This window comes from Pistacia vera, unplaced genomic scaffold (genome assembly GCF_008641045.1).
Source record: "Pistacia vera cultivar Batoury unplaced genomic scaffold, PisVer_v2 Contig500, whole genome shotgun sequence".
NCBI lineage: Eukaryota > Viridiplantae > Streptophyta > Magnoliopsida > Sapindales > Anacardiaceae > Pistacia > Pistacia vera.
Window position 1 is genome coordinate 135,272 of NW_022196336.1, and position 16,315 is coordinate 151,586.

A 16,315-nucleotide genomic window follows, 5' to 3' on the forward strand; every position below is an offset into this window, starting at 1 on the left:
TTTCCAAGTCGATTTCACGCGATTTGGAGCAGGCTAGCGGACACGTGGGAGCACCAGGGCGTTTGGCAGGCCTGACGTGCGCTTACCGTTCTGACGGAAGCAGGCCACGTTTCATCACGCAACTCCACGTTAGCCTTTGATTTCTTAGTCATAACAGTTTATATATTGATAAAGTGATATTATGTTAAGGTTATTAACGTATAATTCATTAGAAGCCTTTTTTGGTTTATTATGTTGTTCAATTATTATTCCATACTATTGTGTAGCAATTTGAAAATGGTTTGCGATACTTTGGGTATAAAAAAACTGCTTTTCTTTGTTTCTTGACATCTTAATGTAGGAGAAATGAAGCGTCTTCCAAGGATTGCTTACATTAATTTTCTTTGTATTTTTGAAAAAGTTAAGTTAGGTTGTTATTACGGGAATAGTATTTAAAAATTAATAAAAATATTCTCTATATTTATTAATTTAGCTAAACACCACTTACAATAAAACATTAAAAATTAACAAAAACACATCCACCTACTCATTAAATGTCGACAGTTGACCACCACCGTCGGAAGGTGGTTAGAAGTCGGCAGAATGATGCACGACCGGTTGGATCTGGTCGGTCGTGAGCCATTTTGACAGATTCCAACCACCTTCCACCGGTGGTAGCCGACTATCGGGAATATGTGGGTGGGTGGGGGTGTTTTTGTCAATTTATAAATTTTTATTGTTGAGAGTGTTTAGTTAAATCAACAAATCTAGGGGGTTTAAAAATCTAAATATTTTGAATTAAATAGAATAGGATTGGATTTTGAGAATATTGAAACAAATATGTATTTTGAGTAGGTTATGAATAGGATGTGATAGGAATAGTCTACACAAAAAATTTTCTACTATCAATTTTCTTGAATAAGTCACTAACACTTCATAGAAGAAGTGAAACTATCGATTTTTTTCATCAATCTCTCTGAATGAGTTTCCCTATAAAATAGGAGTTCATTACAAGAAAACATATCTTTTACGGCTGTAGTTTTCTATTGTAAAAGGCCTTTCATGACATATTTAAATTGTTATATTAGGGTGGATAGTAAGAGTAATGCTACACTTATACCATTTTTTTACATCATTTTTATTACATCATGATGTGTCATAAACCACAACTACACAAATTCTATTATAATATTAAAAATTAAAAATAATTAAAAATTTGTGTAATTGTGGGATATGCCACATCATGATGTAATGAAAATAGTGTAAAAGAGTGATGTAAGTGTAGCATTATTCTGGATCGTAAAAGGTTTTAGGCCCCATTTACAACAGTAAGTTTACCATCATATATATGTATTCTATTTACGACAATATTTATTACAATAATTACGGTCGTTAACATCCTTTTACGACAATTGAAACCTGTCGTATAAAACCTTTTTAGGATGATACAAAGCAGTTGTATAACCTAAAATAAATTGAAAAGCTTTTAAGAAGGTAATTTTACCATGGTAAAAAAGTTCAATCATATGTATTAGAATTTTGATCATATTTTACATGATTCTTTTTTTATTTTCCTTCATTTTCTATTTATAATTAACAATAATACAATTAACTACGTATTCCAAAAGGAATTATTCTTATGGAAGTATTAATTAAAGCACAATTAATAATATTTTATTATAAAAGGATAGGTGTATCTAGAGCTAACGGTGGGCCGACTTAAAAAAAGAATATCACGACACAAAAGAAAGTACGGCACGACACGATACGACAAGACCCACGATCATGCAGGCCGTGGCGTGAGCCTAAAAAAAGGCATGCAAGCCGACACGGCATGACACAAAAAAAAAAAAAATGAAAAAATAGCAATTAATAATGTTATTGAACAATGTTCTGGTATTTATTATCCTACAACTTATTCAGTCTTTTATAGTATAACGAAAATTAGTTTTATTTTTAAAGAATATAGAAATTATGCAGTTTTTAGATATATTGCAAAAAAAAAAAAAAAAAATGGAAAAAAATTAGAAAATATTGGGAAAAAAAAATGCCTATATTGTTTGTTTTAGCTATTGTGATGGATCATAGGGTAAAATTATTAGGAGTAAATAATATGATAGAAGAAATTTCAGCAAATCTAGAGACTCCTTTAAAAATTTCTTTACATAATGTTATAACTTTATTACTTCAAATGTATTTGAATTATGAAGTCAAATGTGGAAACACGACAAATATACATCCACCATTAAGGTCAAGTTCTTCCAGAGGTAAAGAGTGTATTTGGTCTATCATCACTAAAGGTATACAACCAGTAGGTGCAAGCTTTTCATATAGTGAAATTACAAATTATTTTACCATGGATCTTTTGGTTGAAATTATGATTCAAAATTATCAATTTGATATTCTTCGATGGTGGAAAACACATCAAAATATTTATCCTATACTTTCTATCATCGCACGTGATTTACTAACGTCTCTAGTTTCTATTGTAGTATCAAAATCAGCTTTTAGTGTAGGTGGACATGTATTGGACGAGAGAAGATCAAGTTTACATCCAAGTGCTGTTGAAACCCTTATGTGTATGAAAGATTGAGTGACAACAGATTTCAAGCTTCAAAATCGTGTTGTTGAAGATATATTTAAAGATTTTAAGTATTTAGAAATTATTGAAAATAAAGATGTATGATAATTCTTAATCCTGATTTCTAAGTTTGTATTTTTAATTTACAATTATAAATTATAAGTAATAAAAAATGTTGAAATTCAATTAATGTTTCAATGTTTCATTATTTTATTATATTTCATAGTGATTATATATTTGTTTAATTAATACAAATACAAAATATCACTAAATATAACATATAAAATATTTTTATAATAATTATTAATAATAAATCGACCACAATTTATAAATATTAAAAAAAAAATTATAGATTGGCCCACAAAGCACGCGGGCCGGCCAGTGTGCTAAGCCCATGGCACAACATGATATATAGCGAGCTGTACTGTGAACCTTCAAATTTGGTGGGCCGGCACAGCACGACAAGAGACAAATTTCTGCGGGCATTGGCACGACAAGAGACAAATTTCTGCGGGCATTGGCACGACATGACCCACGACACGACAGACCTTGAATTTTTAGGTACGGTACGACCTATCGCTAGCTCTAAGTGTATCAAATAAAAGAGTAATGTTATGCTTACTCACGATCTTACTAACCATTTTACTATCCTTTATAAATATAACGCATAGTACGGGTACCATACGCATAGCACGGGTACTATATGTAATTTGAACAAAGGTAATAAGGCCGTTAATAAACTTGTGAGTAAGCATAGCATTATTGTAAATAAAAATACCATTTTTATACCGCAACATAGTAACACCTAAATGCATCTAACAACCATAAACAAAACCCTATGAATATAGAAATCAAATCTACAAACACTACTCCAGAAACAATACAGAAATGTTTCCAAGAGACTCAAAAGCATATGTGTTGCTCTTCCTTACTTAATATTCGAATATCAAACCATTGCCCCAAAAAATGAAGAAACAAACTAATTAGTATAATTAAATTTAGTGCAATAATTAAATTAATGGGTTGGTGCTTCGAGTGGGTTGCCTTTAAATGAGAATAGTTAAAAAATAAATAAATTAAAGTATGGAAATAAGGAGAGAGAGACATCCAAAATGAATTTTGTCAATGTATTTAATGCACAAAAGTGTAGAATATATTGTAAAAATTTGTTAAAAAAAAAAAAGAAAGGGGAATTGAGAAGTGAGGTGGTGGAATTAGTGAAGCCACAAGTAGAGTGATATAGGTTAATAAAATTGAAAAAAAAAAAAAAAAAAAATTAAACCATAAGTTGAAAAATAGAGAATACGAGGTGTATACAGTTAGTAAAATAAATATTGAATAAGAAAAAATTAACTAAAATAATTCTTATTTAGGAAAGATCAATATACTAGGCCTAGAAAATTCCCAAAAACATTAACTTAAGGAATGAGATTGTTGTTTCACAAAAGTCATCTGTTTGTAGTTAGTAATTTATCATCTGTTTAAAGACTTGGTAAAGATCTTATTCATGAGAACGTCATTGTGATGAGCATGTAGCTCCCTCTTTTTAATATGAAATTCTACCTCAATTTCCAGAAGTTTAATCTAGAAAGTAAAATAGGGAACTAACAGTTTCTTCATGGTTTTGTTTATATCTTTTGTATATTCTTTCCGATTCCTTTTGAAGAGGATCATGATCAAGTGTAGAGACAACCAAGATGTTACCGGGGCTGCATTTGGTATGTTTGGAAGGAATCGGTGTTGGTACCGTCTATATCTAAAAAGTAATTACTAGTTTCATTACTGGTGTATTTTGTTTGCTGGAATATCAATACAAGAGTCTATTAGTTTCTGGGTTATTTGCCTACTGTTTAATATTAGTTTCTGGGTTTTCTTGATTGTTGCTAGCTGTTCTTATTTTGGTTGTTTGAGTTTGTCATATTTTACTTAGAAAACAACCATGGTTATCTCCATTAACAACAACTTTCGGTAGTGCATTGAACACAAAATCACAATTATTCCCTTCTTATCTGTTCACCATCTTAGATCATCTATCATTAAGGATTTGGAAGGATTTTTAGAACAAAAACCACATCAAAACACAAGAAGTTTTCCATCAAAATTCAAACGTGGAAAATTTTCTACATAAAATCATATCTTGGCCATCTTTCGGGTTAATATTTTTTTTTTGTTTTATTTTTGTTGTGTGTGATTTTTCTGCTAAGCTCGGGCCAACTCAAGGATGTAGCTTGACCTAGCATAAGCTCATCGAGATATAGCTCGACCCAGCGTAAGCTAGTCGCAAACAATTCGAGGAATCATTCAATCAGTCTCCAGATTACTTCAGATCCCAGATATTACGGGAATGACTCAATCAACAGCGATCACTGCACAATCACAACATCCAATCATGAGAATATTGAAATCGCGATCCAGATCAATTGTAATCCCTTTAATTTCGTTCTTTTCTTTGTACAAATTTTGTATAAAAAAACCCCTCAAACGATGAGGAAAGGGTTATGAATTTTTGACAAGAATTGCATTGTAAGCTCTCACAACAAGTACAAAAACACAGTGGATGTAGGCTATTAACCTCGCCGAACCACTTTAAAAGTCTTTTTGTTTTTAATTCGTTTCATTCATATTCATTACTGATTTTTTCTAACCACACACACATCGGTTCCGATCTTGACAGGGTCAATTGGATCACGCTGGTTGGTACAGAATTCTGTATCAAAATTTTGATGCTAGAAGGAGGGCCTCCACCAATATTTCAAAATTCTGGCAAACGTTCACCGCAATTTACCTGTCCTAGGACCAAAATGGTGTTCACCAGATCGAAAACTACCATTGGAAATCATGAGAACATGGAAATCACCCATTAAGAGGTGCAACAGGAGAACGCTGGATGTCGACCACCTATGCCGCTAGCCCAGCATGCCGCAAACAACCAGGGGACAAGGACGTCAAATCTCGAGAACGGCCGGCTAATAGAGATGATCAGAACAATGGTTGTGCAGGCAGTGCAATAGAATGTGGCTAAGCTAAGGAACTAACAACCAATTGTCCAGAACCTTGACCAGCCATGCTTCACCAACGCCATCCCAACAGGTATGAATTATGTAGGTGGACAGTCCCCGTTGTTGCCACCGAGGGGCAATTAATGCCTCCAACCTTGCAGGTAGCACTTCACACACGAGCGTGAGTCTCGCAGGCAAACAAACCCCGGGAGGCGACCAAGGAAGAAGCTGTTGAGGGAAAGTGAAGGCGACATACACACCCAAGAATCTCGACAATATCCCCAGCATTAGCGTGCCGGTTTTAACCCATGCCCAAGACAAGATCGAACTTCACAGGCTCGCGAAGGGAGCCATGTGTGTCAATCTAGCTATGACTGACGTCGCGAACAACGTACTGATGAGCATGATAGCATATACCAACCCAGCCATCATAACTCAACCTCGCGCATCAACACGCGTGTCGGAGGAGCTTCACAAGCAACAGACTTGCAAACTCATTTGCTCTAGGTACAACTTAATAGAGCCAACCAGGGTAATCAAAATGAAGACTTAGATCACATGCAAATGATGCCTAACGATCTAAAAGCTTGCTAGAACAATGAGGAGGAGGAGGTAGTAAGTTCCCCCTTTACGGAGGAAGTTCACCAAGCCCCGCTCCCATAACGGTTCAGGGCACTAGAGAGCAAGTTCGACGGAAGAGGGGACCCCAAGGATCACCTTGATAACTTTAATAACCTGATGGAGCTATACCAGGTCAGTGAATTAGCGAAATGCTGGTGCTTCGCAGTCACATTATTTGGAGATACCAAGAGGTTGTACAAACGGCTTAAGGTGAATTCCATTAACTCTTGGCAACAATTCTCTGCACTGTACTTACAACAATTTCAGGCAACGAGACAGTTCACAATGCCGCTCAGCTACTTAAGCAACATCCGCCAAGAGCGAGACGAATCATTGATCTCGTATTTAACAAGGTTCCAGAACGAGCAAGCAAAGGTCGCTGATGCCCCTGAAGAATCCATAAGGACTTTGTTGATTGTAGGGATCAGACCTAACACAAAGTTGTGGAAAGAGCTCTAAGTGAAGACCATGTGAGCCTGGCCAAATTCTACTAGATAGCCGTGAAATACTAGTGAGTAGGAGCTTGTTAGCGGCACTAGCTAGAAGCTCGACACGGGGGGCCCTCGGACAAAAGACATGATCGCCCCTCGGATAAGCGTGGGGACCAAGACCGCAGCTACAGGGATCACAACAGATTTCAAAAGAAACAGAGACTAGATAATCGCAGAGACAAGCAGCCTTTCCCACGATATGCAGAGTACACCCCCCTCACTCAATACATTGCCCACATCTATAAAGTGTCCCGAGAGGCAAAGAGGCTGCCCGTTCCAGAAAGGATGAGAGGTGTGTTGCCAAGCAATGAGATTCCCGACTTTCGAGGGAGTCGCGACAATTAGGAGCTGCATCAAAGAATCTCGAGACTGTTATAATTGGGTTATAAACGCCGCACAGAAATGGTCGCACCCAAAGACAATGATCATCGCATAATCCAAGCTGAACCCTAGACCGCTAGAGGACACTATAGATCCTCGTATCCACAAAGAAGAGCCCACAGCGGGACCAACCGAAGAGCTACTAGAAATAAGTGTTAGCAAGGAGGATCCAACTCGCGTGCTGAAGATCGACAACAGCTTGACCAGAGAGATGGCCGATAATCTGGTTAGATTCTTGAAGAAGAACCTCGACGTATTCGCATGGGTGCACGCGAATATGGTTAGGATAAGCCCCGAGGTGATGTGCCACAAGTTGAACCTCGACCCAAAGGCTCGACCCATAAGATAGAAAAGAAGGGCCATGGATGCAGAGCGCTCTCAAGCGCTCAAGGATGAAGTCGATAAACTCATGGAAATCAACTTCATTAGGGAAGTCATATACCTGGACTGGCTCGCCAACCCAGTCCTAGTCAAGAAGCCGAATGACAAGTGGCGGACCATACCATGGATCGACCAGTTAGTAGATGTGATAGCGAAAAACGTACTATTTAGCTTTATGGACGCGTACTCGGGATATAACCATATTCCGATGTATCAGCCCGATGAAGAGCATACTTCCTTTATTACTGACCGTGAAATTTATTGTTACAAGGTTATGCCATTTGGCCTCATGAATGTAGGGGCAACCTACCAGCGCTTGATGAACAAGATGTTCGCCAACCAAATCGGCCATTCCATGGAAGTATATATCAACGACATGCTTGTTAAATCAAAGGTCACTGAAAGCCATATTGAGCACCTGGGGGAAATATTCGACATCCTCAGAAAATATCAAATAAAGCTCAATCCATTTAAATATGTTTTTGGGGTGAGCTTTGGGAAATTCCTAGGCTTCCTCGTGAACCAATGAGGTATAAAAGCTAATCCAGAGAAGATTCAGGCTCTACTCAACATGAAAATCTTGACTGGCATAAAATAGGTACAGAGCTTGACTGGATGTGTGGCTGCACTCAACAGGTTCGTTTCCCGAGCCAGGATAGGTGTTTACTATTCTTTGAGACCTTGAAGAGGGAAGAAAAGTTTCAAGTGGATAAAGGAGTGTGAAAGAGCCTTCCAAGAGCTGAAGAAACACCTCAAACAACTTCTCTATTGTCAAAGCCCATCTAAGGCAAGCCGCTACTACTGTACTTATCGGTATCGAAGTTCGCTGTCAGTGCGACGTTGGTATGTGAAGAGGAAAGAATACAATAGTTAGTGTATTATATGAGCAAGAGACTGCTTGACATGGAGACGGGGTATCTAGAAATGGAGAAACTCACCTACGCCTTCGTTGTTGCTGCCAGAAAGCTGCGACCCTATTTTTAGGCACACTCTATCCATGTGCTGACAAACTTCCCTTTGAAGAAGATAATGTAGAAGCCCGAGGCAACGGGTAGACTGATCCAATGGACAATGGAGATGAGTTAGCATAACATCAAGTATATCCCAATGACATCGATCAAAGGCCAAGCTGTGGCAGATTTTATATCTGAGTTTTCCTATCAGCCAGAGGCCGAATCAAGCCTGCCAGAGGCAGATACCTCGGGAGAGGTCGAGCAATAGAAACCAAAGAGTAACGACTTATGGCTATGGACTTTGTACGTAGATGGTGCCTCAAATGAAGAGGGACCAAGATCGGGCCTCTTGCTCGAAAGTCCAGAGGGAGATCCAATCAAAGCCGTAGTAAGTTTCGGGTTTAATGCCTCCAATAACGAAGCTGAATATGAGGCATTGCTCGTAGGTATCCGTCTCGCTAGGGAAATGGGGGCAGAGTCCATCAAGATCTATAATGACTCATAGCTCGTGGTCCACCAAGTTATTGGGGAATACCAGACAAAGGAAGATAGGATGGCATCCTACCACTAATGAGTAGAGACCAAGCTCAAACATTTTAGATCATTTTCCATTGATAAATCCCAAGGGAGAGAAACTCGCAGGCAGATGCACTAGCTCGCTTGGCCTTTACAATAAACAATGAAAATGTCGATTCAATCCCAGTTAAATTCCTCCCGAAACCAAGCATTTTCGCTCTACAAGCTCCGGTGTTAACCACAAGTTAAAGGTATAGCTGGATGGTTGCAATCACCGCCTACTTGAAGGACAACACATTGCCAGGGGACACAACCAAAGCTAGAGCATTCTGTATAAAGGCAACTTGGTACATGCTCATCAACAATAGACTGTACAAGCATGGATTCAATGTACCATTGCTACGATGTATTGACTACGAAGATGAAAATTACGTCCTAAGAGAGATACATGAGGGAATTTACAGAAACCACGCAGGGGGCAAATCTCTAGCTTATAAGGTGCTCTGCCAAGGATGTTACTGGTTAACAATTTATGATGATGCAACAGACTATGTTCGTAGATGTGATTGATGCCAGAGATTTGCAGATATTCCGTGAGCTTTTCTGCAAGAATTGACCACTCTGACAAGCCTTTGGCTATTCGCAATCTTGGGCATCGACCTCTTACCTTTGGGAAAAAAGGGGCGTTAAATTCACAGCTGTTGCCGTGGATTACTTCACCAAGTGGGCGAAAGTCGAACCATTGGCGATGATAACGTTAAGCAGCCTGAAAGATTTTATCTATAAGAGCATAATTTGTCGGTTTGGAATTCCCCATACAATAATAATCGACAATGGGAAGCAGTTCGACAATGAAGGTTTCAGGACCTTCTACAAGCGACTCGACATCAAAAAGAGTTTCGCAGCCGTCTACTGGCCTCAAACCAACAGACAAGTAAAGGTTGTGAACAAAGTAATCAAGCACACCATAAAGAAGAAGCTCGACGACCTTAAAGGAAGGTGGGTCGACGAGCTACTAGAAACTTTAGGTCTTATAGAACGACCGCCAGGAGCTCGACAGACGTGACCCCATTTTCTTTGTCTTATGGATGTGAGACAATGTTCCCGGTTGAAGAGGAATTAGTTCATTCTGAAGATAAATCTTTGACGAAGAAGCAAACGAAGTCCTTCTCTGCCTAAGGTTAGACCTAATCGAAGACCATTGGGCCAAACCTCAGTTAAGGCTCGCCTCGTATCAACAGCGAGCCAAGCGATACTTTAATACCAATGTCAAAAATAGAGACTTTGAAGTGGGCGATCTAGTCCTTAGAAAGGTCGTCCAAGGTACTTAAAACCCGAACTTGGGGGCACTTAGGCCCAAATGAAAGGGTCCCTTCAAGATATCGGAAAAGCTCGCATTAGGATCTTTTCACCTGGAATGCCACAACAGCGAAACAATATGTGAGCTTGGAACATCGAGCACTTACGAAGATATTACCAATAAGTAGCTCGGGTTTCACTAGTTCTTATGTTCAGAATCCATTGTAAGGCCATTCACGGCCAAAACACTTGATTAATAAACGAGGTACTATTCATTATTTTCTGCGATTCATTGTTAACATCTTAAGATTGTTAGCGTTTTACTAAATCACGACCTAAGCGATGACGTTCCAAAAAGAAAACTCGGACTCAAGAGTCTAGGAAAGGTAGTTTGTCTTGAACAAGCCAAGCCAAGCCAAAATCCAACTCTTTGAGGGCGAAACAACCTCGAATCGATGAAGATAAACTTGAGCTTTAAAATCAAGGAAAAAACACATCGAAGGAAATCGACCCTAAGCTGGCAACCAAAGAACTTGAAAAGGACAACAATTCTAAAACTGAAGTTTATCGTTACATTAGATTTCCTCGCAAAAATCGGGATTGAAAATCTCAAATCGACGATGTTAAACTTGGAAAAATCCAAGAAAAAGCATGTCAGGGAAATTTGACCTTAAGCTGGCAACGAAAGCCTAAAAAGGACGACAAATCTGAAATCGATGCTAAAAGTCGCAAAAAGATTTTCTCACAAAAATCCGAAAAGCTCTTAAAAGAGTGAGCTACGTACGACTTAAAGCAAATTCGGATCTCAAAGTCCGACTAGGACGAATTAAATGTGTCCGTAGAAATATAACAACCATTACTCAAAAAAGAAATGATGAAAAAATTTCTTTAATTAATTAAAGCTCAATTACAACTGAGCAATTACAAAAATAATATAATAAAAAATAAAAAATGAAAAGAATTTTTTAGGCTGATGGAGGAGCAGGAGCTTCATCCTCAACCTATCCAGGAAGGTCGTCATCGAGAGGAAAAGATGGCTCGTCAGCAGGAAGAATGGCAACTTCCACTCCAAGGTTGGGAATCTCGGTTGATGGGATCATGGTCAAAGGGGTTGGATCCTCGACTTGAAGTTGGGGCTGGGCCTTTTTCTCGCCTCTTTCGACCTCCCTTTGGTCCTTGCCCTCTTCCTCGGACTCGTTCGGGTAAACATAGGTATCTCCCCGGGCTTTGACCCTCATCTTTTCAACTTCCTTTTGATAAGCTCAGGGAAGGAAAGAGAAGTCGATTGAAGGATGGGCTTCCCACAGTTTTCGGACAAGGAAGACAGATGTTTCCGAAGCCCGAGTAGTAATGGCCTCATTCAGCTTGTCAATCCGAAGCCTGAGTTGTCTAGCCTCAGCTTTGGCCTCCTAGTGACCTGCCATCTCCCGGCCAAGGTCGAGCGAAGACTGTTTGGATTTGGTCTCCCAGCTCGTGGCAGCTTTTTGAGCCGAGGATAGCTTAGAGTTCAACTTATTGTTGGCACCCCGCTGTTGTGCCAAAGTCTTTGCGACCTCTGTTGCCTTAGCCTCCGCCTTGGCCCGAGCAGCCTCGCTCACTCTATGCTTGTCAGGGAATTCCCTTTCCTTGACCTAGAAGGTCGCGACTTCCCCCTTAAGCCGCTCGAGCTCAGCAAACTTGGCCTCTTTCTCCTTTTTTGCAAGTTCGGCCCTAGCTATAACGTCTTCCTTCACCGTCTCTGTAGCCTGCCATTTCCGGTGGTTTGCCTCTAAAGTGTTGTTGCATTCCTCGTACAGAAGTCTGCTCGCCGTGGCAACCTGAAAAGAGGAGACGAGGAGTCAGCAAGAAGTAAGAATAACCTGCAAAAGGAAAGGGGTGGCAGACTATCGATACCTTTGTCGCATAGTAGCAAGTTAAGGCAAACATCTACGAGGGAGACGAGTCCCTGACGGCCGCGAATGTTCATGGGGTGACACAATCCCTGGCCACCGCAGCCCCAACACTAATACCACAACTTGGGCCGCTTCGTCTGTTTCCTTGTTCTTTGGCTGGGATGAGCCATGCTTACTCCCCCCAGAAACACCTGCCTTGCTAGCAGGGACAAATTTCTTCTTGGCCAAGCCTTTGGCCGTTTCCTTTTGAAAGTCGTTGACTTGCGTGGCAACCTCTTTGCCTGAGTCAATCTGCTGCTTGAGTGCTTTATTTTTTCCCGAACCTCTAGTTGGTTCAAACGCTTTCTTCGCTGGTCCCTTTCGGAGCTCCATAATGCTTTTCCCACCAACTACCTTAGTAGTAGTCGTGGGCTTCTTCGCACTTGAGCCTCCCCCAAGCTCACCACCAACACGTTTCAAGTTGGCAATTTTCGCGGGTTGCTTCGTCTCCGAAGCAGCAGGAGCCTTTGTAGCGGCCACGGAGGCAGCCGTTTTCTTCTTTTTCAGTTTTTTGGCCTATATTTCTACAAGAAAAAAGGTAAGAGATTAGCAATCTATTTTGTGCTGGAAAGCAAGCGCTAGCAAGCAACAACTTAACATTTCTCCAAAAGTGCTAAGAAATTGGCCTCGTCCCGATAGAAATCGTACGCTTTCAGGTGAGAAAGCGTAAGAAGCTCATTGATGTTGCGTTGATTGTTTGGAAGATCACTAAAACATTGCAGCCTCTGTAAGCTCACGGCTAAAAGATAGTTCTACTTGACGTTAACTGCAAAAACATAATAGAACAGTCAGTTAGAATGTACAGCTTGAGAACAATCCTCACGCGTACACGAGAAGCCCGAGCCTTACTCGCTTCTACAACGAAGACACTAGTCTCCCGAGCTTCGTAGAAGAATAACTGTAAGTTCTAGTGTGGAACTTTCTTCGGGATGTCGATTAGCCCTTTAAAACGTACTCTCCTCGCTTTGGAAAGGTAGTACATCTGGTCTTGCCCTTCTTTGAGCCTATACAAGTGGATGAGCACTTCGACGGATGGCTTGCCCAATTCAGTGATCACGTACGCGATGTACATCGCGATGATGATCATGTAAGAGTTAGTCGTCAATTAGAGAGGAACAATGTCGAATCACCTTAACACGTTGTCGATGAAGTAGTGCGGGGGAATGGATACCCCACACCTAAGGAGAGTCTAGAAAGTTTCTACCCATCCAGATGGAGGGTTCTTTTGGGAATATTCCCCGGGAACTATTAAGGTAAGTTGCGACGCGTAGACCGCTCTTATGCATTCAAGATCCCCGATGGTGATTGACGATTATTGTTCTCTTTGCAGCCTGTGGGCTGGAGACGGCGAGGAATGAGCCAGTTGGATCGAAGCAGGATCGGACAAGCTCGCAACATCAGGGTCTAAACTTCTAGCGACGAATCCTTTAGATATCTCGGGGGACACATCCCCAAGGGCTGTCGAGCCTACTGGAGAATTAAACATACGATCTATTGTACAACTGCTAGACAACGACATGGTTGTAACTCGACTCTGGATACCTGAAAAAAGAAGTGAACATGTGTTAAAGCTCAAACAAATCGACGACCATTCCACACTTGCTTCTATTTCAAGCACCCGAGATAGCTCGCGCAATACAGCGAAAGTACACGACCAACCCGAGACTGCCAGAGACGCATAAAAAAATAAACCCTACTAGAACCTTAAAACATCCAATGTGGCCACTACAGCAACCACCCTTGGACACAAAAATTAGAAAAACAAAAGAGAATAAGGAAGAGAAGCCTTACTGGAATGGGGAAAGTGCTGAGAACTCATGAGAAAAACCATCGCGATGACAAAAGAGCAACAGTGGAGAGCAACAAGAGAGTTGGAATAACTTTCAGAGTGACTATTCTGAGGTTTTTCGCCACCTTTTATAGTGGTTTGCATGGGAGACGAAAGGGTGGGGTTTAATCGTGGCCGTTGACTTAAAGTCGATCATCACCCTTCATTTATCGAGCAATCTTAGCCCTTGGACATGGCCACGTGTCGACCATCCACGAGGAACGACGAACCTTCAGATTGTAGTAATGATAACCGTCATCGCACGTCGCCTCGACTTTGTACGTGAACAGCTGTCGTGGCCCACGCGCGATGAAACGTAACTGACAAAGGCTGCCACATTTAATGCAGCACAACCATGCAAAAATTACCTTTATACCCTAACTGTTCATATTCTGAGTTTTGATAGGAACCGTGAGGAATAAAGATCCAAGTGTTAGGTACGTTGGCCAAGCATAATGTTGATCATGGGGGCTCGGTCGAACACGCACTCGGAGACTCACTATCGAGGCAGAGCTTGACATCAGATCGAGCAATAGTCTTCAAAGCCTGAAACGAGCATCGAACATTAGGGGGCAGATGTTGTGTGTGATTTTTCTGCCAAGCTCGGGCCAACTCAAGGATATAGCTCGACCCAACATAAGCTCGTTGAGATATAGCTCGACCCAACATAAGCTAGTCGCGAACAATTCGAGGAATCATTTAATCAATCTCTAGATTACTTTAGATCCCAGATATTACGGGAATGACTCGATCAATAACGATCACTACGAAATCACAACGCCCAATCACAAGAATATCGGAATTGCGATCCAGATAAATTGTAATCCCCTTAATTTCGCTCTTTTCTTTATACAAATCTTGTATAAAAACCCCCTCAAATGATGAGGAAGGGGTTATGAATCTCTGACAAGAATTGCATTGTAAGCTCTCACAGCAAATACAAAATCACAGTGGACATAGGTTGTTAACCTCGCTGAACCACTTTAAAAGTCTCTTTGTTTTTAATTCGTTTCATTCGTATTCATTGCTAATTTTCACTAATCATGCACACATCGGTTCTAATCCCGGCAAGGTCAATTAGATCACGCTAGTTGGTGCGAAATTTTGTATCAACAATTTTGTTTTGGGAGATCGTTTTGTTCTTTAATGTTTCTAAGTTTCTTGGGTGGCAATGCATTCTAGGTCAAAATCACATTCTACAAGGAAAAAAAAAAAAAAAATTGAAGTAATTTAGCTAAAACCTGTAACTTTGAAATTTTACTGATTTGTTTCGGCAGACGCACTTGATACAACCTATATCAGGCCCTTATACACTGCTTCGCTTGGTTTTCTGCATCTTTGTGGATTTTACTTTTCTTTATTGTTTTTGACTTCTTTGTTTTACATTATTCACTTGAAATATTTTTTTCAAACATTTTCCTTGCACTAACTTATTGGATTTATGGTGGGATCATGGAGGTGTTTTTGTGTGTTAATTTGAGTAAGAATATTGTTGGTGTGAACTTATTGGTGTTTTTGCGTGTTGATTTGGATAAGGATAAGAAGATTGATGGTGATGCGTCTAAGTTTGAAGGGTTGGCTCTCTCTTATTTTTCTTAAAATAATTTATTTATTTATTTTTTTGCCTTAAACTGATTTTTCTTAAATGGATTTAAAAAAAAAAAAACTAATTCTTATTCTTTTTAGAAAAAAATTATTTTTGTCCTTTTAAAAAATTAAAATACTGGTTTCTGGCAAAACCCAGGGATGTCAATGGGAACGGGTTGGGTTGGATACTAAGAATCATGTCTATGTGACTATGCCCACCTCTTTAGCATTCCCAAATCTGCCCCATTCTATTCTAAAAAATGGGACGGCTTTGGTTATATACATAGTTATATATACAATATATGAATTATGAAACTATTCTTAGGATAAATTTTTGATAATAATAATTTTAATTATCTAATATAAAATTTATATTCAAAGTTTAATAATTCCACCACAAAAATCCAAACAAATCATAAACAAAAAAATAAAATAATATTGAACTTAATAATAACTTTTCTATATATCTAATCTAAATAACGTGAAATCATGATTCATATAAATATTCATAACCTAAACTACTTAAGTTGACAATATAAAGAAAAAAATTTACTATAAGGTTAATGTTCATACAATTAAAGTTGAAAAAACATATAATGATAGTAATTATATGTTAAACAAGTTAATTCATCCCTTATTTTCAGATTTGCAAGCGAATAAGGTGACAAAAAATCAATTGGAAATAGTCAATGGAGGAATAAGGTTGTAGTGGCTGGGTTCTCTTCTGTTTTGTTTATAATTTTTAAAGTAAATAATATAATCTTTAAT